At 40.1% G+C, this 22,855-nt stretch overlaps 2 protein-coding genes across 2 annotated transcripts in view; one reads left to right on the top strand and one right to left on the bottom strand.

The window, feature by feature from the left end:
• The window catches only part of EYS (eyes shut homolog), a 1,484,071-nt gene that overhangs the window by 207,502 nt on the left and 1,253,714 nt on the right, over positions 1–22,855 (bottom strand).
• The window catches only part of LOC105240575 (small ubiquitin-related modifier 2-like), a 64,141-nt gene that overhangs the window by 965 nt on the left and 40,321 nt on the right, over positions 1–22,855 (top strand). The window lies entirely within an intron of this gene.

Here is a 22,855-nt window from a genome sequence, read left to right on the forward strand (position 1 = left end):
AATTCTACTTTTAAAAGAAAATTCAGTTTTATTAAAAATCATTGCTTAAATCATTTATCAGTATTTTTTTTCTTAAAATTAACTTTAGAGTCTAAGTTGAATGGAAAAAGCAAACCAGAACTTCCTTCTTCCCTTCCTTGCTCCAAAAGGGACAGCTGGTTTCCTCTTCTCCCTTACCTAGAAATACAAATCTGATATGGTCCTTTTAATATATTATTCTGCTACTTTTTTTTGGCCTCTGCTCTAATTTACTAAGGTCACTTCTAATTTTGATCAGATCATTATGGAAAATTCTTCAGTTCTAGGAATGACCTCCAGAGCGTCCCATTTGCGTGAATTATATGTTAGAGGGATATATGAAGCCCATTTGTCATCATAGTTGATAGGGGCAGGCAGACCTGTACTGATGCTTTATACTGGAGATGGACGAAATATTTCTCAGGGAATGCACATGTCCTTTTTAAGAAATAATAAGGTCTCTTTTTATTTGCTTCATTCAGTGCTTGTTAAAATCTAACCACGAACTGCAATCTTAACAGAAGGAAGCCACTCTACTCTGCTTTCTGTCACCTCCTTCATTTCTTCCCCAAACCCTTCCACCAAGTGGTTGATTCTATTGTCTGCTTGGTCTATGCACTATTTTGGAAATTGGTACTCTATTCTACCAGAGATTTTTCTACGTATGGATTCTTATCATGTTCATTTTTATAATGTCTCATATATGCTTATAGACCAAATTGTGCGATAAGAAATGAAAAAACGCTCTATAAACAAATTAGACATTATGCTACATAAATCATTTGAGGAAAAATCTAAGTACATATCCCTTATGCCTCTCAAGTATTGCTGAGGCCAGCCAAGTTTAATGATTTAAAGACTTAAGGATCCTATTTTGAGATAATCCATTGACTGGCTGAGTGATCTTAGGCAAACCACTTAACCTTTCTTCCCTAAAGTGTGATTATCCACAGAAGGGAGATAATCATTCTTGGCTCACAAATGGTTAGTGAGAATCACATTATTTAATGTACATAAATCATTCAGTGCTAATATTAAAATCCAAAGTTAAAGCAATTATTTGCTGACGAGACAGGGTCTCTAAAGAGATTTTTATGAAAATAAATTACACAGTCAAGTTGAAGTGTTCATCTACTAATATTGCTTGTAATGGGATTCAAAATCAAATACTTGGGTTGCAGTATTTTAAAAACTAAAATCTGACGAAACAGACATTTTTCCCCCAGTGTCCTTAGCATTCTTGTTCTTTCTGTTATAGTCTTTAGATATGCTAAACAATTTGGCAGAAACTTCCGAGTTGGAAAAGACAACTTATTTTTAAATTTTTACAGGATCCTGCTCAAACTGGAAGTTCAGGGTATCCATAACCAAGGGAAAGGTTGTAAAAATGTAAACAATGGAGAGTGGATTGTTCAATCAAGTACTTTTATGTAACTGAATGCTACCCAGCTCTGAAACAGGAATTGTAGAATATTAACTAATGGTATGGAAAGATATTTGTATAGAAGAGATAAAGATAATTTGAGCGATATATCATTTTTATAAAAATATGCATAGAGATAATACTAGATCTACTTTCACTCATATTAACAGTGGCTATCTCTGCCTGCTGAGAATGAAGATGAATTTTAATTTGTCTTTTTTGCTTATTTGTACTTTCCATATTTTGGACATGGAGCATACAATAATTTTAAATTTCAACTTGTAAAAGAAAAATTCAGTTTTATAAAAAACAAATTCAGTTTTTATTTATAAAAAAGTAATAATAATTTACTGACATTTCTGTTTTCCTGGATTCCATGCTGTATTTCCAGGTAGAATATCTTCTTGTTAGGTACAGTGACCCTTAAACAACACAGGGGTTAGAGATAACCCCCTTCCCCTGGGAGCTGAAACTTAACTAATAGCCGTCTGTTGCCAGAAGTCTTACCAATAACATAAATAGTCAATTAATACATATTTTAAGTTATATGTGTTATATACTATATTCTTACAATAAACTAAGCTAGAGAAAAGAAAATGTTATCAAGAAAATCATAAGAAAAATAACATTTATAGTACTTTACTGTATTATCAAAAAATATCTGCATGTAAGTGGACCCACACAGCTGAAACCCATATTGTTCAAGGGTCATCTGTATTGCTTTCTGACAGCCTCTGAAATTTCTTCTTCTAGAACTTATATTAGGCATCTTTTGGAAGCCTATCTAAATTTCTTTTTTTTTTAATTTTTATTTTTTTAAATGATTTTATTTATTCCTTTGAGAGAGAGAGAGAGAGAGAGAGAGACAGAGACAGAGACAGAGCACAAGCAGGGGGAGAGGCAGAGGGAGAGGGAGAAGCTGACTCCCCACTGAGCTGGGCTTGATCCCAGGACCTGGAGATCATGACCTGAGGCAAAGGCAGATGCTTAACCACCTGAGCCACCCAGGCACCCCGGTTCTCTAAATTTCTTAATCTTGCTTTCACTTTTAAAGATTTTATTTTTATTTGTCAGAGAGAGAGACAGAGCGAAAGCAGGGGGAATGGCAGGCAGAGGGAGAAGCAGACTCCCCACTGAGCAGGGAGCCCAACACAGGGCTCCATCCCAGGACCCTGGGATCATGACCCGAACTGTAGGCAGACGCTTAACCAACTGAGTCACCAGGCGTCCTTTGCTTTCACTTTCAAATTGCTTTCTTAATTTCTCTACCCTGTATTCTTCCTAGGAACCAATTTTTTCTTCAGCAGTCTCCAGGACCATTTATTCTGTCTATTGAGTTTTAAATTTCAATGAATATAATCTTTTATTCCCAAGATTTGGAATCGTTTTCATAATTTTTTGTTTAAATTATGCCCATTTTCTTCTATAATTTCTCCTTGAAAATGAGTTATTCCTTCACTAATGCTTTCTAGAATCCCAGAAATACTTACGTTAAACTTTTTGTCAGACTTTTCCCTAAGAAGGATTTTATCTAGAGTGATTCATATTCTATCTGCTGATTTGCTTGGTTCCTTTCTCAGTGTTGCCGTGTGTTCTGATACAGGGTATGCAGGCTCATTTTCAGTGAGAAGTATTTTTATTTTTCTCTCTTTTCCCCCACTTCCTTTCTCCTTGTTGTGCCTCTTCTGCTGTACCCAAGTCTGCGTGCCTAATGAGAACCCCACCTGATCTTCTGAACATCTAAACCCAAATCTTGCATAGTGTGTATTTGGCAGTTCTATCCTATGGTGATATTGAAGGTACTCATTCATAGGTTCATTCAGAGCTGACATCATTGCTTGGTACAGTTCTGCTCATGATACTTTGTTTTCTCTTTCTTTCTTTCTTTCTTTCTTTCTTTCTTTCTTTCTTCTCTTTCTCTCTTTCTTTTTCTCTTTCTTTCTTTTCTTTTCTGTTCTTTTCTTTCTTTCTTCTTTTTATTATGTTATGTTAGTCACCGTACAGTACATCATTAGTTTTTGATGTAGTGTTCCATGATTCATTGTTTGCGTATAACACCCAGCGCTCCATGCATTATGTGCCCTCCTTAATACCCATCGCTAGCCCATCCACCACATTTTGTCTTCTTCCTAGGCTGGCAGTTTGCAAAAAATCAGAATCCCAGATGACAGTCTCTCTTTTCCTGTGTGTGCCGATAGATGGATGGATGGATAGACAGATAGACAGACAGTCATAGACACCACAGTATACTTGAATGAGTGGTTTTGGTTCCCTTATAGGAGCTGAGCTTCCCTGTTTTTAGACCTAGATCTCGGCAGGCCTGCAGCATTAGCTCTTGCTGCTTTGCATTTTTGTCTGTTTCTTGTCTGGGGGCGGGGGAGGGATGTTTATCTTGTTTTTAAACTTGCCTTTATATTTTCAGTTGTGTATTTTTAAATTTTCTATCTTATGTGTTTGATACTAAGGAGGAGCATCAAAGTGTGAAGTTACAAAGTCATCTTGACTAGAAGTCTCACTATTTTTTTTATAATAAGAAAAGACAACAATAAAGATCAAATTGAATCCCTACTTTTGAAAGGCCGTGTAAGTAGAAAGTTATCTTTAATCTGCAAAGGGCAAAATGAAGAAAAAATAAACAAGCCATTTTCAGGTGCCTTTATAATTTTGCAGGCTTTAAATCTGGAAGGACTAATTTCTTTGGCTTTGTTCATCTGTGTGTATGTGTGTGTGTGTGTGTCCTAAAGGCATTTCAATGCATCTGTCTCACAATTTTTTTTTCAGTGTCGTATTTCAAAAGCACATAAGTGGTTTGTTTTCCTTCCAGAGAGAAATAGGAAGTATGGATTTCTTTCTTCTCTAAAGTATCTATGTTTGATTTGTCAAATCTGGGAGTATTATGAGGCATTGGCATTACACCATAAAGAAATTAAATGCTTTAAAAGGCCCTTGTACTGCTATGCTGAAGGCTCACAACACGTAGCTGATGCATAATTTTGAAGCCATGATATAAAAGTAACACAACTGAACAGCACCGACTGCTTCTAGGGAATGTTGCAAATTGATGGCAATATTGAATGCTTCCACAGGTGCAAAATATGATCTTTTCTCTTACCCTAGGTTTGGCTCATAACCAGGAATGATGCTAGCTTGTCTATTTTAAATTTTGGATATGATGAACTTCGCTAGTAAGTTTATTTCTTTATTTACCTAAATTAGACTTTAAAAATAAATGTATAAACAAGTTCTCTATAGGGAGAACTTGTAATGTAGATAGTAGTTAAATGAATCTCCAAATTAATAACTATTCTGACCAATTAATAACCAGCCTTAATGTTTACCAAATATAAGTATTGCTCTGAAGTGAATGGATAGCATTTACGTCAAGCTCTAGCTTGGAACTTCCTTTAAAAGAATCTTTCAGGCTAGACTTAGGACTGAGAGAGGTTAACGTCAATTGTTAGCAGTTATGATTTCTATATTCAGCCCAAGGTTTCAGTCCATTTGTGACGGTTAGCTCTGCATAAGAACAGCTGAGACGGGAGACTCGTATCAGCAGATGGCAGTAAAGGTACATGGCAGAGATGGAGGCACGGAAAGGCATCTGGTCCCCACAGATAGGATCTAATTGATAGTGTGATTGTTTTAGTTCCCTGTTTGCAACAGGAAAACATGGGAAAATATATTTAAAAGATTATACATCAGGCAGTATGGATGAAACTGTCCAGAGACATACAGCTTTCCTTACCAGTTCACATATCTAATGTGATTGTCATGGCTGTGTGAGCCAATTTAAGAAGATGCTGTTTAAGAGCATGATGGGTTCATACAGCCCTATCGACACAGCCATACTGTTTGAGGCTGTCAGTGTGACTCAGCATAATCTATATGTTAAAAGAGTGTAAAAAAAGATCAGGCACAAAAATCACTGTTAGGCCCTTTGCCAAACAAATGTAAGCATGCCAAAAGCATCTTGAAGCATCCCTTTTCATTTAGAGCACCGAAGAGTTGGCCAGGCTGGCCACACAAACAGCTTGAACAAGGAAAGCTGCATGACCTCTGATAGATGGTTGTCAATGAGGACTTCCCGTCCCTAGATGATTGTCATGAGTTTGTCACTGGCTTTAGGTTATTTTATTTAGCCTTTCCTCTGACTGACAGAAAGCCCAAATATCCTTAATAATCAATTACCTCGAAAACCAAGCCATTATCCCATGAAGCACTGATATTAAAGAAAGTCTGCAATGATGCCTGAAGACCGCTGAAGCAGGAACTGCATTTATACCCTTGATTAACCAGAGCAGTCGTCAAGGGAACATCCAACCAGCTGTCATGAGATATCACAGATATTCCAAAAACTGTGATTTTGCTTCTGACTACACTATCCAATTCATGTGCAGTGGGACCGACAGCATATCTACAGATTTCATGGTCTCCTGGTAGCATCTGTAAAAGTACAGGCGGCCAGAATACCCTTGTTTTCTTTACCCTGTAAAAACGTTCACATAATGACTATTACAATTATACAAATTGTAATTTGCATCTGGAAATGTTGTGCTTTTTGACATGACATCTGGCTTTAACCTTTTCAATGGTGTGCTGGAGAAGGCTAGCACTGACTCATGAGAGTTGATTTTGTGCGTTCCTTCTCAATTCCACATCTGTGAATTCATGTTGGTAGCTTAAAATTGGCCATGGTGGGAGTATTTATGGCTGGGAACTGGCAAAAGCTACAAATCAATCAACCTCCTATCCTACCCTTTTCCCGCTAAGATCTGGTTGTAAAACACCGGCACACCACCGAGTTTCTTGAATATTTCTTAGTAGGATTTAAGCATTCACTTAGAACAAGGGCATTAAGTTGCAACGCTTAGCTTCACTGTTGGCATTTAATTCGGAATTTCAGTAGGAAATCTGCTTTATTCATACTCTATTAGTTCACAGCTCTAGGTTGGATCAATTTACTCTGATGATAAATGGGGGTTTCAAGAATATTACCCCTAAAACCTACATACATATGCAGTTCACAAATACCAGGTAGTGTTTAGTTTTACCCCTCAGGTCTAATACTTTTTGGCTCAATTCATTTGTTTTTAGCAATCTTGGGGTGAATTTGTATCCAATCCACTGAATAAACAATCAAAACTCAGGAGTTGAAAATACTGATTCCTGATCCTTTCCTCTTCAACACCTAATATCCCATACACACATATTTTGAGACACTAAAGTTTCCCAAGTTGAAATAGCATTTGAAAAAAATCAATTTGGTAATAGATTATTTTACCAAATTTGAACAAAAAGCAAATCTGATGAAATGGGCATGTGGAAAGGTTCACTTTTGTTGGTTACGAGTGAAGCTAAAGGCAGGTTTTCCTCAGGAGAAAGCCCTGTGCTTCCCTGTCATTTTTAAAGAAATGTTACAGTGAGTGATGGCAGATTCTTATAAAATTGCCTTATGTAAACAATAAACATATAGTTTTCCCATCTTCTGAATACTATAGTTTTTGCATGATTATTATTATTTGTGGCATTTGATTGATTTTCTTGGCTGTGTATTTTAACTGAGATTTATTTAAAAAATAATATTTTAATGTTAAAATATTTATACTTATCATGTTTAATCCAATTAATTAATAATTATAGCTTTTATTAAAAATACAGAGAGATTAATAGAGATGCAAAGGATTTAAATTTCAGAAGCATTCTCTGAGCCAAAGTTGTAAATATTCTCATCATTCTAAGTGTAAAAAGGCTGTAGTGTGATCCAGTGAGCCATGCCTCAAGATCAATACCTGTTTGGTTTCATATTTCTTTGTCAGCTAGCATACCATCTAAGTGTCCCTTGTCTCAGCTTATTCAATTTTCTTGGGGCAAGTACATCTATTTCTCATTCTTACATATAACTTCTTCTTTATGGTTTCTAAGGTTTTAATGTATGCCACTTCCCCCTCTAATTGTCCTTCTCATATACTTTTGCCAAACATGACTTTTCCATCTTTGAAACTTCTGATATGGAGAGAATAAAAGTACAGTTCTTACCCCAAGCAAACTTTCAATTTGGAGATAACCAGACAAGTAAAATTTTAGAAATTTAATCCATATAAAAATAGATGGAATCGATGAATATATGTAATCTAGGCTTTATGCTTGAAAGAAGCATTACCAGTCTTTCCTTAATTTTGGGTCTATTTCTTATTAACAGCTCCCATGAAAGCAGTCCTAATTTAAAGACTGAGAAAAGTTTAATTGAGTAAATGATCATGAAGATGAAAAAAAAAATGCTTTGTTTTTCACCCTTACAATAGAGACAACATACTTCTGGAGTTGCTTCTGATAAGAAAAATAATTACGTTAAACTTTTGGAAATTTTCCAGAAGATGATAATGTGAAATACTCTAAGTAGACCAAATCCACATAATTTCATGTGCCAAGTAAAATTACTGATAGTTAGAAATGGTTGAAAGTTTTATATTGCTTGATACAAATAGAAAACTAAATTACTGTAAGGCCTATCGGTCCAAAATGACAAAGAAATTTAATAAGCTCTCAATCTATGACCTGAGTTAATTTTATTTATCTAATCTTGATCCAAAATGATTTAAGGTAGTTATTTTTAAGCCCTAATGTCTTATTTTATCTTAAAATGTGTACATTTGTTCCTACTAAAATTTGTTCGTTATTCTAAGGTAATTTTTAATATAAGATAAAATAGTGAGGAATAGAAGAAAAAGGGAACATTTGTGTAGGGATATAAAGCATAAACGAAATGAGTTTTCGGAAAATTATCTTAAATACAACTTAAAATGGATCTGTTCATTCAATAGACCAATGAATGAATCCCTATAATGTAAGAAACCAGTAGGTGGTGGGGAGGTGGAGGTAGAGAAAGTAATTGTCTTCTGAAGGTTCTCCTAGAGGGTAGAGAAGAAAGACACTGCCATTCTCTGAGAGGTCAGTTTTCACTGAAACCAGAGGAATCGCGGCCAGCGCACCAGTATTGGCAGTGTAAGTTAGCGTTAATGAGAGCTGGCAGATTTGTGCCACGTGTTCAAGGCTCACTCAAACCCAGTTAGCAAGGAATGCAGGAAGATTTTACTCAGAGATACAAACTGGGGCCTTCTGATTGCCAGACTCATGAGGCAAAAATGAAAGTTGGGAATTCAAAGAGTGCCCAGCTTTGTTGATTACAGGAAACAAACAAACAGGGGAATATTTTTTTTTTCCCATCTGTAGCTTTTTTGCTTTTCTTTATTGAGCCCCAGTCCAGCATCTGGAGCTTTCATGCTGCTTTGTCTTCTCTTCTACCTATTCTAGGCAACGCTTGACCAATGAGTCTGAAATACATCGTTTCAAAGTGATAGAGACCTTCATGGGCTATACATTGTTATTTGCAGTGGCTTCTTATAATGGAGTATAATGGAATAATTTGCTTTATTTAGTAAACATTTATGTGGCATTTATTATGGACCAAGCATTTTCTTTTCCCCAAGTATTTTACTTTTAAATTCTTTTTTTTAAAGTAAGCTCTATGCCCAGTGTGGGGCTTGAACTCATGACCCCAAGATCAGGAGTCACCTGCTCTACCGACTAAGCCAGCCAGGTGCGCCCCCCCACCCAAGTACTTTAAAATATTGAACATCATCTTCCCCATGAGTTAAGCAGAAACATTTGTTTTTTCCATTTAAAGATTAGGAAATTGAGTACATGAGGGGTTAACTAACTATTCGAGGTCCCACAGTCTCTAAATGACAGAGCTGGATTTTTTTTTTTTTTAAAGATTTTATTTATTTATGTGACAGAGAGACAGCCAGCCAGAGAGGGAACACAGCAGGGGAGTGGGAGAGGAAGAAGCAGGCTCCCAGCGGAGGCGCCGATGTGGGACTCGATCCCGGAATGCTGGGATCACGCCCTGAACCGAAGGCAGTTGCTTAACAACTGTGCTACCCAGGCGTCCCCAGAGCTGGATTTTGATGTGAAGATGGGGGCAGAGACTGGAGTGAAATCAAGAAAAAACAAAGAATGGCTGCAATGGTCCAAAGGTGGAAGAGGCAAGGAAAAAATTTTCCCTCAAGTCCCTGGAGGGAGGGTGGTTCTCCTGACACCTTGACTTCATAGTTCTGGACTCTAGAACCATGAGAAAATAAATTTCTATTGTTTTAAGCCACCAAGTTTATGGTAATTTGGTTACAGCTACAATAAGCACATACAAAGCAGATATTTAAAGATAAGAGGCAAGGATGTGAATATTAGCAGTGTTCAATTATTAAAATGGAATTCAGACATAAATGAGATTAGAATGTGTATATATGAATTATAAGGGGACACCTTATTAAGATATACAGATAATCTAAATGATTTGGGTTTAACAAATATCTCAGTTGTGGAGTGGTTACGAAAAAGATCAGAAAGCAATAGTGTATCTCTTTTTTTAACATTTTCACATTGTAGTTCAATTTGACAGGAAACACTGATATAATCAACATAAATCTATTACAAACATCTAAATCTAGTACCTGCATTTATTATAATTCAAATAGAGTAATAAAAACATTCTAACAGACCTCTGTAAAGTGCAAAGGGGATTATGCTCATTAATTCACTAAACACTTAGGGTGAACACAGCCATAGTAACTGAAAAAGAAATGGTAAAAAAAAAATTCAGCAACTCCCATTCCTTTACTATTGGTACTTTGAAAACTAAAAGATTTCCCTTGTTTTTATGCTATCTATGGGATTTTTTGCTATCTATGATAAAAACAAACATTAATATTCAAAGGTTTTTATCAATTGCAGATGTTTTGTGACAACAACCGATTTAGCAAACACTTCCACGGTGCTTTACTTTAATCTTCAATCAGCTGAGAATCTAGTGTTCTAATCTTGGGAAATAATACAAATTTTGAAATCATAACTTCTTTAGACCAAAGAAAGTTCTCAATGGTTGTGTTGTAGGTAGATGGAGAAAGCTTGTCCTTGTCTTCAAAAACTTTCTCGGGAATCCAAGCATTATGTCACCACAGAAGCACCTCTATTACATTGTGAAATGTAAAGGGAAGAACAAAGAAGTGTCCAAAAATGAGGAAACTTACTATCCTTGTTAAAGGATCTTAAATATTCTCTCTACTCAAAAGCATTTTCTGAATTTAGAAAGGGCTCTCATTTGTCTATACGTCAGCCAGAGCCTAGAATCCCCTGAAGTGAGAGTTTTCAAAGAAAAAGAAAGCACTAGATGTAATAGGAATACTAAAACACACAAATGATTGTTTTATTCCAAATGATTATTTAAGTAGAGGGTTATAAGGATCAAATTATTTTCCTTTCTAGCACTTAGGAGAAAAAAAAATAACCCATACGGATCATCAGAGTGCATGCAAAAGTTAAAGAATAATTACCCAATAAGTTAAACCATAAATAATATTTAAGATTAATAGTATTTTCTGACTTCAAAATTAGCCTACTATCCTATCAATATAAAAGTAGTAAAATAAAATTATGTAAAACAAGGTGAGCTTATTCTCTAGAAATCAGAAAACAAATATAAAGGATTAGCCTAATGGCTTCTGAACACAGCCGGCGATGGCTAGTTTGTAGACTGGTACCCTGGAGGGGTCGGAACTTAAGACAGGGTGGAGACTGGCCCTTCCCTCTGTCTCAGTGTTCCCGCTCTGCTTTGCCTACTCACCCTCTTGCAGCAGGCAGGAGCGATATGAGGAGCGTCACCTGACATGGACGCAGGGTGGGACAGGAGAGGGCTCCTCCTGTTCTGTAAGGACAGCTGCTGCAGAGGAAGCCCCCTGGTGCCCCTTCCCCTTCCGCCTGGCTGGTGGTGATGACAGAGAGAGAAAGGGGAAGGGAGAGAGAGAGAGTGACAGGTGAGGGAGGAAGAGGGAGAGGGAGCGAGAGGATATGGTAGGCATGGTATCTTCTCGGGGCCAAGGTTGTCCCGTGCACTTGCAGCTCAGGGGGATGCTCTGTCCACCCCCGCCCCCCCATCACGCTTCCCTGTGCACTCCAGGGACCTCAACTAGCAGGGTTGGTAGGCCTTAGAAAAAACTTACTTCTGTTGCTTCCTCTGGCATTCCCAGAAGCTCCATTAACAGCTCTGGTATCTTTGGCATTGAGGCAATGACCAACCATACTTGGAAAAGACAAGATTATCAGTGTGTCAAGGTGAAAAAAGAAATGGAAATGTATTTACAGCACCCCCTGCCCTCATCCTACAGAGGACCCTTTGCCTGTTCCTTTGCTCCCAGGCCGTTGCAATAGTGAGTGGAGATGTCAAACTGAAGGTGCCCAGGTAGGGGAAAGACCTTCTCTGTAGGAGGAGGCACAGTAAGGAAAATTCAGGAAGGAGGAGTGGGGAGGGAGGAAATAAAGAAACAAGTCAAACACCAGAGGAGTTTTAGACCGCTGTGGGCAGTAATGACCTATCCCTCCCCTGGTGGCTGTGTCCCAGGGACTCTCATTCAACACATCCTGTATCATTTTTCTTTACATTTTGAAAAAAAAAATTAAATCTGTTATTTTAAACATTTAAAAAATAACTATCAAACATGTTTATGTGCACCAGGTATTTTCTAAGTGGTTTACAGATAATTTAATCTTCATAATAACCTTATGAGGTGGGCACAGTTACTTTTCCCACTTTATTATTGAGGGAACGAAGGCACAAAGAAGATAAATAGCTCAAGGTCACGTGGGCAGAAAGTGACAAATCCTGGCCCCTGAGTTTGTGCTTTTAGCCACTGTATTCTGCGCCTTCTTTTCCTTTTTTACACTGGATTTTTATTAAACATATAAAAATGAACATAGGCTCCTTGCTAAAGAAATTGAACTTTAAGTAAGACAAACCATCCCTGAACCACTCCCCATCTTCAAATTTTTATTCTTTTCCTCCTTAGAGGTAATCATATTCTTCCAGATCTTTTATCTCCTGTATATTTGTATGTATGCATGTGTATGTGTGTGTACATACATACCCACATACCCACACATATACACTCACACATAAACCCACATACATACACATATGTATATATGCAATTGTAATAAAAAAATTAAAAAAAAAAGAAAATACGTAATACTGTTTGTGTGCTTTATTTTATTTTTTTAAATTTTGTTTTATTCAGAACTGTATCTTGGAGATCCTTCTAGGTCTACATATAAAAAAAAATGTTGCGGGACACCTGGGTGGCTCAGTTGGTTAAGCATCCTACTCTGGATCTCAGCTCAGATCTGGATCTCAGGGTTGTGAGTTCAAGCCTGCACTGGGCTCCAAGTTGGGCATGGAACCTACTTAAAAATATTTTTTAATTTTTTATTTATTTTTTTTTTAAACTTTTTTTTTTTTAAAGATTTTATTTATTTATTTGACAGAGATAGAGACAGCCAGCGAGAGAGGGAACACAAGCAGGGGGAGTGGGAGAGGAAGAAGCAGGCTCACAGCAGAGGAGCCTGACGTGGGGCTCGATCCCATAACGCCGGGATCACGCCCCTGAGCCGAAGGCAGACGTTTAACCGCTGTGCCACCCAGGCGCCCCAAAAATATTTTTTTAAAAAGGAGCACTTGGGTGGCTCAGTGGGTGAAGCACCTGCCTTCAGCTCAGGTCATGATCCCAGGGTCCTGGGATCGAGCACAACATTGGGTTCCCTGCTTAGTGGGGAGACTGCTTCTCCCTCTGCCTGCCACTCCCCCTGCTTGTGTTCTCTCCCTCTGTCAAGTAAATAAATAAAATCTTTTAAAAAATTAAAAAAAGAGAAACAATTGTTGCATAATATTCCATAGTATGGATATACTGCATTTTATTTAAGCACGTCCCCAGTGGGAGTTGGACGGTTAGCTCCCCCATTTTCTACCCTTTCAAACAATGCTGCAGTGACCATTTTCATACATATTTCCTGTGTATCCATATGAGTCTTTCAAAGATAGATTCTGAAAAGCTGGGTCATATAGAAAATACAATTACAATTTTACTAGAACTACCAATTTTGCATCTAGTACTCCTACTAGATATAATCATTCATGAGAAATCTTATTTTCCGAAAAAACATGCTTCCCAAATAATGGTACTTACGGAAAAAAAATTGGCTAGGGAAGACGACTCAAAAGCTATGCAGCTTTATAACCAGAGCACTAACAAAAACAATAACTGTCTTTCCTCAGGCCCCCCTGTTCCAGGCCTGACCTTCAGCCTATTACGATGCAAATTTGGCCTGGCTACATAGAACAGTCTTCCTGGACAGCCCAGGAAGGTAGGTCATCAAGGCTAGAGGCTACCTAAAGGAGATAATAAAAATGCACCAAAACACTATCATTATGCACCTGGAAGTGGAGCTCTGAGCCAAGGGGACTTCCTTTAAGGTAGACACAGGAAGGTGGACCTGTGCAAAGATGGAGATGTACCTCTCAAGGCAAGAAGGGAGGAGGTGGGAAACTGATATTATTTGTTTATTTGATGGGGCTGAAAAGACTGGCCAGTGTGCAACAGTTCATCTGAGCACCTTTGTCTCTCTTCTAGAAGGTTCTTAATGCTATTTCCAGTCTTCCAGCTTTCTTTGCCTAGGAAAAACTGTGTATGATCCAACATAAGTCCGTCGTCATACTGACGTCATTACCCTAGTTATCAATCATGGAAGAATTACTGTATGTTATAAAAACATACACTGTAGCTAAACACATTATTGCTCATTTGCTTTCAAAAGCATCGATACCAGTGATACATCCTCAAGCAGTTCACATTGTGGAATTTAGATTTATGTTGTTTTTGGACACATCACCCACTTGACAGGCTCAAGTGGACCTGATAAAATCAGATAACTGTAGCAACAGGATGATTTATTCTGCATGTTCTCCCAAAAGGATGAAACTTCGTTCCTTTGGGGCACAAGATTGATTTAGAGGTTATCTCTTAAATTTCTCACTTTTTTTTTTTTTAAGGTTAAAATTGTCTTACTCCTGGGACACCTGGCTGCCTCAGTTGGTAAAGCATGAGACTCTTGACCTTGGGGTTACGGGATGAAGCTGTGTGTTGGGTGTAGAGATTACTTAAAGATATAATCTTAAAAAAGAATTTTCTCTTACTCCTTTCCAAGATGAAGATGTTTCTTTAACAGAAAAGATGAAACAAAGTAAGAACTGAACATTCCTATCATTGTTTGTGACACTTGAGTTTATGTTGCCGGTGATCTTGATCTATAATAAGATACTACATATTGCAAAAAAATAGAAAAGACATTCAAAATGTCTGATTTCTGTTTTCAAGAAAAAATAGAGCAATGCAAGGAGGAAAAAATTATCAGCATATTGCTAGGGAGGGAGAATATTAATGTATTACAGAGTATGGCAAAGACTATTAGTTATTCCTCAGTGCTACGGGTTGAAGTGTGTCGTCCCCCAAATTCATAGGAGGCAGTCTTGATCCCTAGTGCCTCAGAATGTGACCTTATATGAGATAGGGTCTTTACAGAGATAATCAAATTTAGATGAGGTCGTAAGAGTGGGTCCTAATGTAATATGACTGATGTTCTTAGAAAAAGGGGAAATTTGGGCATGGAGACAAGCATATAGGGAAGATGGTATGAAGACACAGAAGGGGGAGACAGCCATCTACAAGTCAAGGAGAGAGGCCTGGAACAGGACGTCCCCTCACAGCCCTAGGAAGGAGCCAAACTGGCTGTCATCTTGATTTTGGACTTCCAGCTTCCAGAGCTGTGAGACAGTAAGTTTTTGCTTTTTTAAGTCATGTGGTTTGTGGTACTTTGCTATGGCGGCCCTAGCAAGCGAATGCACTCAATCATCACTTCCAGTGGTAACCTCCAAGGAACCATGCCTCCCAGGATCTATGCCTTTCTCACTCCACTCCTCTGGAATCTGTGCTGGGCCTGTGGCTGGGCCTGTGGCTTGCTGTAATCCACAGAAGGCAACTGAAGTGAGGCTGGGCCAGTTCTGGGCCAAAGCCCTGGGAAGGCCTAGCATTTAAAATGTTGCACTTTGGGGAGGGCTGAGAGGCCATTTAAGGAGTTTGGCTACTCTGCTGGAGAGACCACATGGAAAGGCCTTGTGGAAAGGGAAACATCTTGAGTCTACATGGAGAGAAAGTTCCAGCTGTCCATGCTTGCCAGCTGAAGCCAGCCTTCCAGCTATCCCTGCCAGGGAGCCACAGAGGCGAGTAAGCCAATTTGGACATTATAGTTGCCGCCACTGTCTGACTGCAATTACACCTGAAATCAGCGGAAGAACCATTGTTTGATTTAGGGTTGTGAGCAAAAAAAAAGTCATGTCTTAAGCCACTGAGTATTGGAGTAGTTTTGTTACATAGCCATAAATAATTGAAATATTCCCTTATTTTACAGCAAAAGAACTTCCAATAGACCAAGTACTGGCCAATGGGATGCTAAGAGAAATAGCATGTCCTACTTCTAGAACGTGTCCTTAAACTCCTTTCCTCTAACCCGCTCTCTGGAATGTAAACATGGTGTCCATCTCAGGCAATGAGTGAGTAATGTCCTAGAGATCACTGAGCACCGAGATAGCCTGGGCCCCCGTCATCCTTGCCTTAACTGTTACACGAGAGAGAAAGAAACCCCTTGTTGACTGTTAATCAGGCTTCACTGATAGCAACTAAACACATATCCTAGTTAATGCATAAGGAATAACTTTTTGATGAAGACATTTTACAATCTTTTTTTCAGAAAGTTTCTCAGCATGTTTTACAGTCTTTTCCTCTGGAGGCTGTTTCTCCACACTGCAGTGAATTAGGACATTGCCTTAAATGAGGAGATAAAATGCAGGATGATAACACGGGATCATACATACATCCGTATGATGACTTTCTTCAGATGTGACCTTTATAATATTAATCAACGTACTTAGTTCATAGTTCTGTGAAAGGTAAAATGAAATGGGGTAACTCACATCAAGGGGTTTTAAAATGGAGCCAGGAGGCCACTGGGACATGGGCCATATACACGTTCTCACTGGTAGAACTATGAACTTTTGAACTGGGCCAAAACACAAATATTCCAAGGACTCAACCCGAACACCAGCAACTTGCTACAGTAAAGACTTTGCTTGGGGGCACCTGAGTGGCTCAGTCGTTAAGTGTCTGCCTTTGGCTTAGGCATGACCCCAGTGTTCTGGGATCGAGCCTCGCATCGGACTCCCTGCCCCACTGGGAGCCTGCTTCTCTCTCTCCCACTCCCCCTGCTTGTGTTCTCTCTCTCCCTGGCTGTCTCTCTGTCAAATAAAATNAAAAAAAAAAAAAAAAAAACTAAAAAAAAAAAAAAAAAAAAAAAGTAAAGACTTTGCTTAGTGATAGCCTTGGCAACCAATTATATTAACCAAGATTAGCTTTCTGCCACCAATACCAATCAAAAATTCTTTGTAAACAATGTATATAAGCATTTCTTTTCTCTTTAGAAACCCTTCACTTTTGCACCTTAATGGGACACTGTCTAGGTTGCTACCCAAATCTATGTACCCTGAATTGCAATTCTTTGATCTCAAATAAATGTTTTTGCTGAAGTTTTGCTCCCTGACAATTTTAGGTTGACAGTTCCTAGGACATCTCTGAAAGAGTTTGGAAAGATGGCAGACTATGTCCATCTTCTATCTAGAGATTTGCAATGCACATGAATCTTTTAAAATTCTGTAGTACCTAAATGTATTCCACTCAACTAGAATCCCATGGAACTCCCTTTGGGAAACAGTAATCCAGAAGGGACTAGATTGGTTTGTGTTGACACTGTGTATATTTTTGTGAGAATAAAAACTCGAATCTGAATAAAAAAATAAAATCCATGCAGGACTGAGTTGTGTTACGCAGAAGGTTTACTGGACAATCTCTGCTTTTCCTTTCACTAGCTCTTTGATTTTGATCTTCTGACTGTGGTTACTTTAAGAACCCAACAGGCACCTTGAAAGGCTTTCTTCCCAGCCTCTGGGCTCTTACTAGGTCAGAGGTCTCTTCCTCTACCACAATAGCCCCAGGGAGAGCTTTTCCCTTTTTCCCTTGTCTGTTTCTCAGTCCTTGCTTTCTCTACCCAGAATTTGTTTTGAATGGAGTTCTTGCTTGCTTCTTTCTTACCAAACCTTGGCCTCAGGCCAACTCCAGTCTTGGCTTCCAGTGCCTTAGCCTGGCCAGTACCACTCTGCTTGAGCTAATGGAGGGGATTTGATATTTAGCAAGGTCTTTTAGCTGTGAGAAGGAAGGAGCAATGGAAGGAATTAAAGCTGTCTAGGAGAAACACTGCTGAGCTTCCAGACTGGTCCACTAGGTCTTTGAATCACTCTTTGGGTCAACTCAGGGGCACTGGAGCTGCCCTGTCTGTCTGAATTGAGCTCAGTACCCCTGCAGAAGGAAAGACTGAAAGATGTACTGGGGAGTTTCAAGACCTGGAAAGGCTGCAAGAAGAGGTCAAGATTCATCACTTAGTCAGAATCAATTCACAGGCAGCACAGAGCCAGCCCGTTGGTGGCAGATCTTTATGCTGGTTCCTCTTTTTCCCACATTGCATTTTCCCCTTTTTGATTAATCTCTTCCTTCTGCTTAACATCTGTTTAGGTCCTCCTATAAAACCATTGACTACAACTATGGGCCCAAGGAGATAAAAAATCAAGGCATTCGAAAACTTTCTGTAGCCGGATCCCAACAAGGATCTTGACAAACTCTGGTCAGGCTCCTCTGAGCTCACTTCTGGACTAAGCCTCAAACTTGGTCTATAAAACCTGCAGACTCCCTCTCACCCCATGCCTGCCCAGCCCTCCAGGCATGCACACATGCGCGCGCGCACGCGCGCGNCTATAAAACCTGCAGACTCCCTCTCACCCCATGCCTGCCCAGCCCTCCAGGCATGCACACATGCGCGCGCGCGCGCGCACACACACACACACACACACACACACAAAGAGATTTGAACAAACACTGGCATGGTATCTAGCAGCTTAAGGCCACATCCCTAGGATGACTTTAGCACCCCTTAAGATGCCTGCCTGCTTTTTGGAGAAAGCTCAGTGAATTCAGGGGAATTCACCGTTTGCTCCAGCCCAAACTGGTAAAAGGCAGACAGGCCACTGAATTCTCTCATACAGCAGTGACTTTAGAAAACTTTAATTATAAATCCTTTCTCTGACCCTTTGAGCCATAAATCTTCTACCACCTAGAACTGTCTCTTCAAGGGCCCGAGAGCTGTTTGAAATGCAAACATTCAAGGGGATAATGCCACTCTTTGCTGCCGTCTGGTGTGCACCCTGCTCAAACTTATCTCACTGCCTTTTGTAATAAACATATGAGAAGTGTGTTTCATCTCTGGGTAAGTGCCATTGAACAAACCTGGAGGTTCTAGTCACAGGGGCCAACTCCCTTTACAATGCTCAGTGCCTTTCCTTTAGCACCTCCCAGCCTTTGAAAGGGCNCTGGGTAAGTGCCATTGAACAAACCTGGAGGTTCTAGTCACAGGGGCCAACTCCCTTTACAATGCTCAGTGCCTTTCCTTTAGCACCTCCCAGTCTTTGAAAGGGCTCCTGCCCTTTGTTTCAGCCAAGTTGAGTTCGGTTCATGCCGGATTTCTTTTCCTGTTGTAATTGTTATTACTGAATAACGTCTACCCTTACTGCTTTAACTAGAGTCTAGCTTTGTTTACCCTTGACAGTCAGTGTTGTTTGCCTCAGCTCCTCCTGACCTCCACATGCTCTTGACTTGTTCTCATTCCTCCCTCGTTTTCATTTCTTTTTCATGGAATCCTGGAAGTGCAATGGTCAGACTCTCCTGACAAAGACCAAACCTTGTTCACAGTGAAGCACCGTGGAGGGTGGTGTAGCGCTGTGGCTGGGGGAGAGTCACTAGCATATATCTGATTTCTTTCTGGAAGATTGACTCAACTGTTAGGTAAGACTTAACTCATTTTCCTTAGGCTCTTTTCTTTCTCCTTACCTCAACCTTTTCTGTTCTTGTGGCTTAATCTTTTTCCATTAGGGGTCTTTCTTTCTTTCTTTCTTTCTTTCCTTCTCTTTTTTGATTTTATTTATTTATTTGTCAGAGAGAGAGAGAGAGTGCACGAGCACAAGCAGGGGGAGCGGCAGGCAGAGGGAGAAGCAGAGTCCCCGCGGAGCTGGGAGTCCGACTGGGGCTCCATCCCAGGACACTGGGATCATGACCTGAACTGAAGACAGACACTTGACCGACTGAGCCACCCTGGCGTCCTACATCGGGGGTTTTCAATGATATTTGATGTATGAAATAAAATGCAAACCTTCTGAGCTCTGACTGTCCCCTTTCCATGGGCTCAGGAGAACCAAAGGAAGGCTCAGCGTAGGAACTTCCAGGGACACTGCTCCGCTTGTGATTCTGGGTGGAGGCTAATACTGTCAGTTGAGGACAGACCTGATTGGGTTTCTTGCTGAGTGCTTTGTGAGAACCAGTGTGGGAGTGGGATGACTTGACTGGATGTCTTGCCAGCCCTGGTGCGGCTCTTTGTGGGAGGGACAGCCGGTGTGACCACTAAAAAGCTGGAGGGCTTAGGTGAATATCCAGCCACCCGTCTGTAATTCAAGTTCATGACTGTGGATCTTCCGGACTTCCTTGTCCATGCTTATATGACCTTATGTGGCTGTGGTTGTTAAGGACAGGCTACCAGAAAGGCATCTTTGCCAGCTGGACCAGTGAAACGGAGACTGAGGAGTAAAACACCAATGACAAACCTCAAACTTCCAAGTGGACATTCTTCATCCCCAAACTGTAGGTACCTCCAGGAAATCCCGTAGGATGTTAAGAAAAAAAAAAGTGTAAACACCCAGTAAATATTTATGCTTCAGGCACTGTGTTAAACACTTTATAAATATTATCTTATTTAATCCCCTCAAGCTCCTCTGTGGTTGGCTCCATTACTACCTCTATTTATGAAGAAAATGTAACTGAGAGGAGGTTAAGTGATCTGCTAAAGGTCAAAGGCCTAACAAGTGGCTGAGCAAGGACTTGAACTCACGATCTGTCTCTACCTCTCCGATTTTACATCCTTACCAGGTGATCTCTTGGTCACACCACTGGGCTTCCGGCTCTTGCTACAAAAGCCAAGCACATTCTGCTCTGACACCTGAGCACATGCTGCTCGCTCCGCCCGGGACTCCCCTGCCCTCAGGTAACACATGGGCTTCTCGCTCTTTCCTCCCAGGCCTTTGTTGACTAGCACTCTTGAAGTCTTCTAACTCTCCTATCTACAATGTTATCTCCCCCCTCCTCCCTTGCCAATCTTATCTCCAAATCCAGCCTTATTTCTCCCTCTGGCGATTATTCTTTCCGGCCTGATCCACTGCCCTGAAGTCTAGGCTGTGATGACCAATTGCCAGCTTGACATCCACTTGGCTATCTATCCTTCTCCTCAAACTCACTGGAGCCACGTCCAAAAGGGAGCTCCGATCCCCCTCCCACCTTCCCCCAGCTTTGCTGTGTTCCTCATCTCAAGGAATGGCAACGCTATCCTTCCAACCCCCCAGGGCAAAGCCTTTGAGTCACTTTCCAGGTCTTTCCTTTCCTCACCCCTCCTGCCCAATCTGTCAGCAAATCCTGTTCTCTACCCTCAAGGTAAATCCTGGCTCCAACCCCCTCTCCCCACCTCTAGGCTGCCTCCTGGCCTAATCACCATTGCTTCCCACCCAGATTAGTGCAATCATCTCCTCACTGAGCTAGCCTGCTTCTGCTCTAGGCCTTTTCAGTTTGTTTTCCACACAGCAGCCAAAGTGATCCTCTTAAAATATTAGACCTTGTGTCTCCTGCTTTTCTCTCTTCAAAGAGATTTCACAGTTTTATGCTTATCTTCCAAGCTAATGGTTATCAAACCTAGTATTTCAAGTTCCACACATGACGTTTCGAACAGCTGCTGTGAAGAGGCCTGGTCCTTGAGAACGAAGTCAAAAAACTTGTGCCAGGTGTCAGCACAGAAGGGTGCAGCCAACAGAGGTTGGTTCCTTGTCTCTTCTCAGGACAAAGGAAAGGCACATATCAAGATAGGCTGGGGTACAGATGGAGGAGGCGGGGACCAAGGAGGGGGTGGTTCTGCGACCCTCTGAACAGCTGCATTTTCTTTTATGGCTGCTTGGGAGGCTTTCCCTCATTTGCATCAACCTTCAAAACATGGAGCTAAAACTCTGTCTCTGGCCACCCCACTCCCCCTCAAGTGTTTCTACCTCCTTCCTGTTCACTGTGAGGACAGGTGCTCTTCCTCTCTGGAAAGGATTCTCAGCTGAGGGAGCCACACATGCGTTTTTTGGGGACGTCCTTTTTGAATGCTTCAGTGGAAGGAGACGTCCAGCTACTCCCCTTGCCAGCTGTGTGATGCACGTCACATCCTGTTCTCCTTTTGGCAAAAATGGGTTTCTCATCTGTAGAATGGGTACATCATTTGCTCTGTCTGGTGCTGTGTGTTTCAAATGAGGTAATAGGATGCAAGAGTAGTTTGAAGGTATTAGATGTGTATAGTTTTCATTTGTAATAGACTAAAAGTATTACAGAATAAAAGAGAAAAGAAGTTGCTGAAAACGGGGGGAAATGGAGAAGTCTGTGAAGGGGGACAAACTTTCATCTATCAGATGAATACGGTCTGAATAAGGTCTAATGTAAAGCATGGTATCTGTAACTGGATAATACTGTTATTGTATAATTGAAATTTGCCAGGAGAGTAGAACTTAAAAGTTTTCACCAAGAAAAGAAAAAGGTAAGCATGTGAGGCGATGCACGTGTTAACATGTTAAGTAACTGCATGGGACGAATCCTTTTATGATGTATACATATATCCAATCGCCACTTTACACTTTAAATATCTTATAATTTTATGCCAGTTATGGCTCAATAAAGCTGGATTTTAAAAATAAAATAAAATAAGAAAATACAGCACTTACAATCTATTTTTTAAATATATTTAATTTATTTATTTGAGAGAGAGAGAGGCCATGTGAGCACCAGCAGAGGGAGAGGGAGAAGCAGATTCCCTGCTGAACAGGGAGCCCTAAGTGGGGTTAGATCCCAGGACCCTGGGATCATGACCTGAGCCAAAGGCAGACACCACCCAGGTGCCCCAGCACTTACTATCTATTAGATCCTTCTACAGTAGGTAACCAGGCTTATCTCACAAACAGAAGCACAGGGCTCCTGGAGTAACAAGTTGCATTGCTCCCTTCCACCACAACCCCTCCCAAGGGCATTTATTGAAATTTGAGACTTTTCCTCAAGATTTCTAGGACCTTTCCAGAGAAAAAGAGAATAGATGTTTTTCCAGCTTGAGACCTGTTCTGAACTTTCTTTTTATAGCTCGATAATGCTTCCATTAATTTTTAATTTTTAAAATATTTGTTTTTTAGAGAGATCAGTGGGGCACATCATTGTCCTCTCACTTTATCTTTGGGCCTCCAGAGGAGAGATCACTTTT

This window comes from Ailuropoda melanoleuca, chromosome 19, assembly GCF_002007445.2.
Source record: "Ailuropoda melanoleuca isolate Jingjing chromosome 19, ASM200744v2, whole genome shotgun sequence".
Classification (NCBI taxonomy): Eukaryota; Metazoa; Chordata; class Mammalia; order Carnivora; family Ursidae; genus Ailuropoda; species Ailuropoda melanoleuca.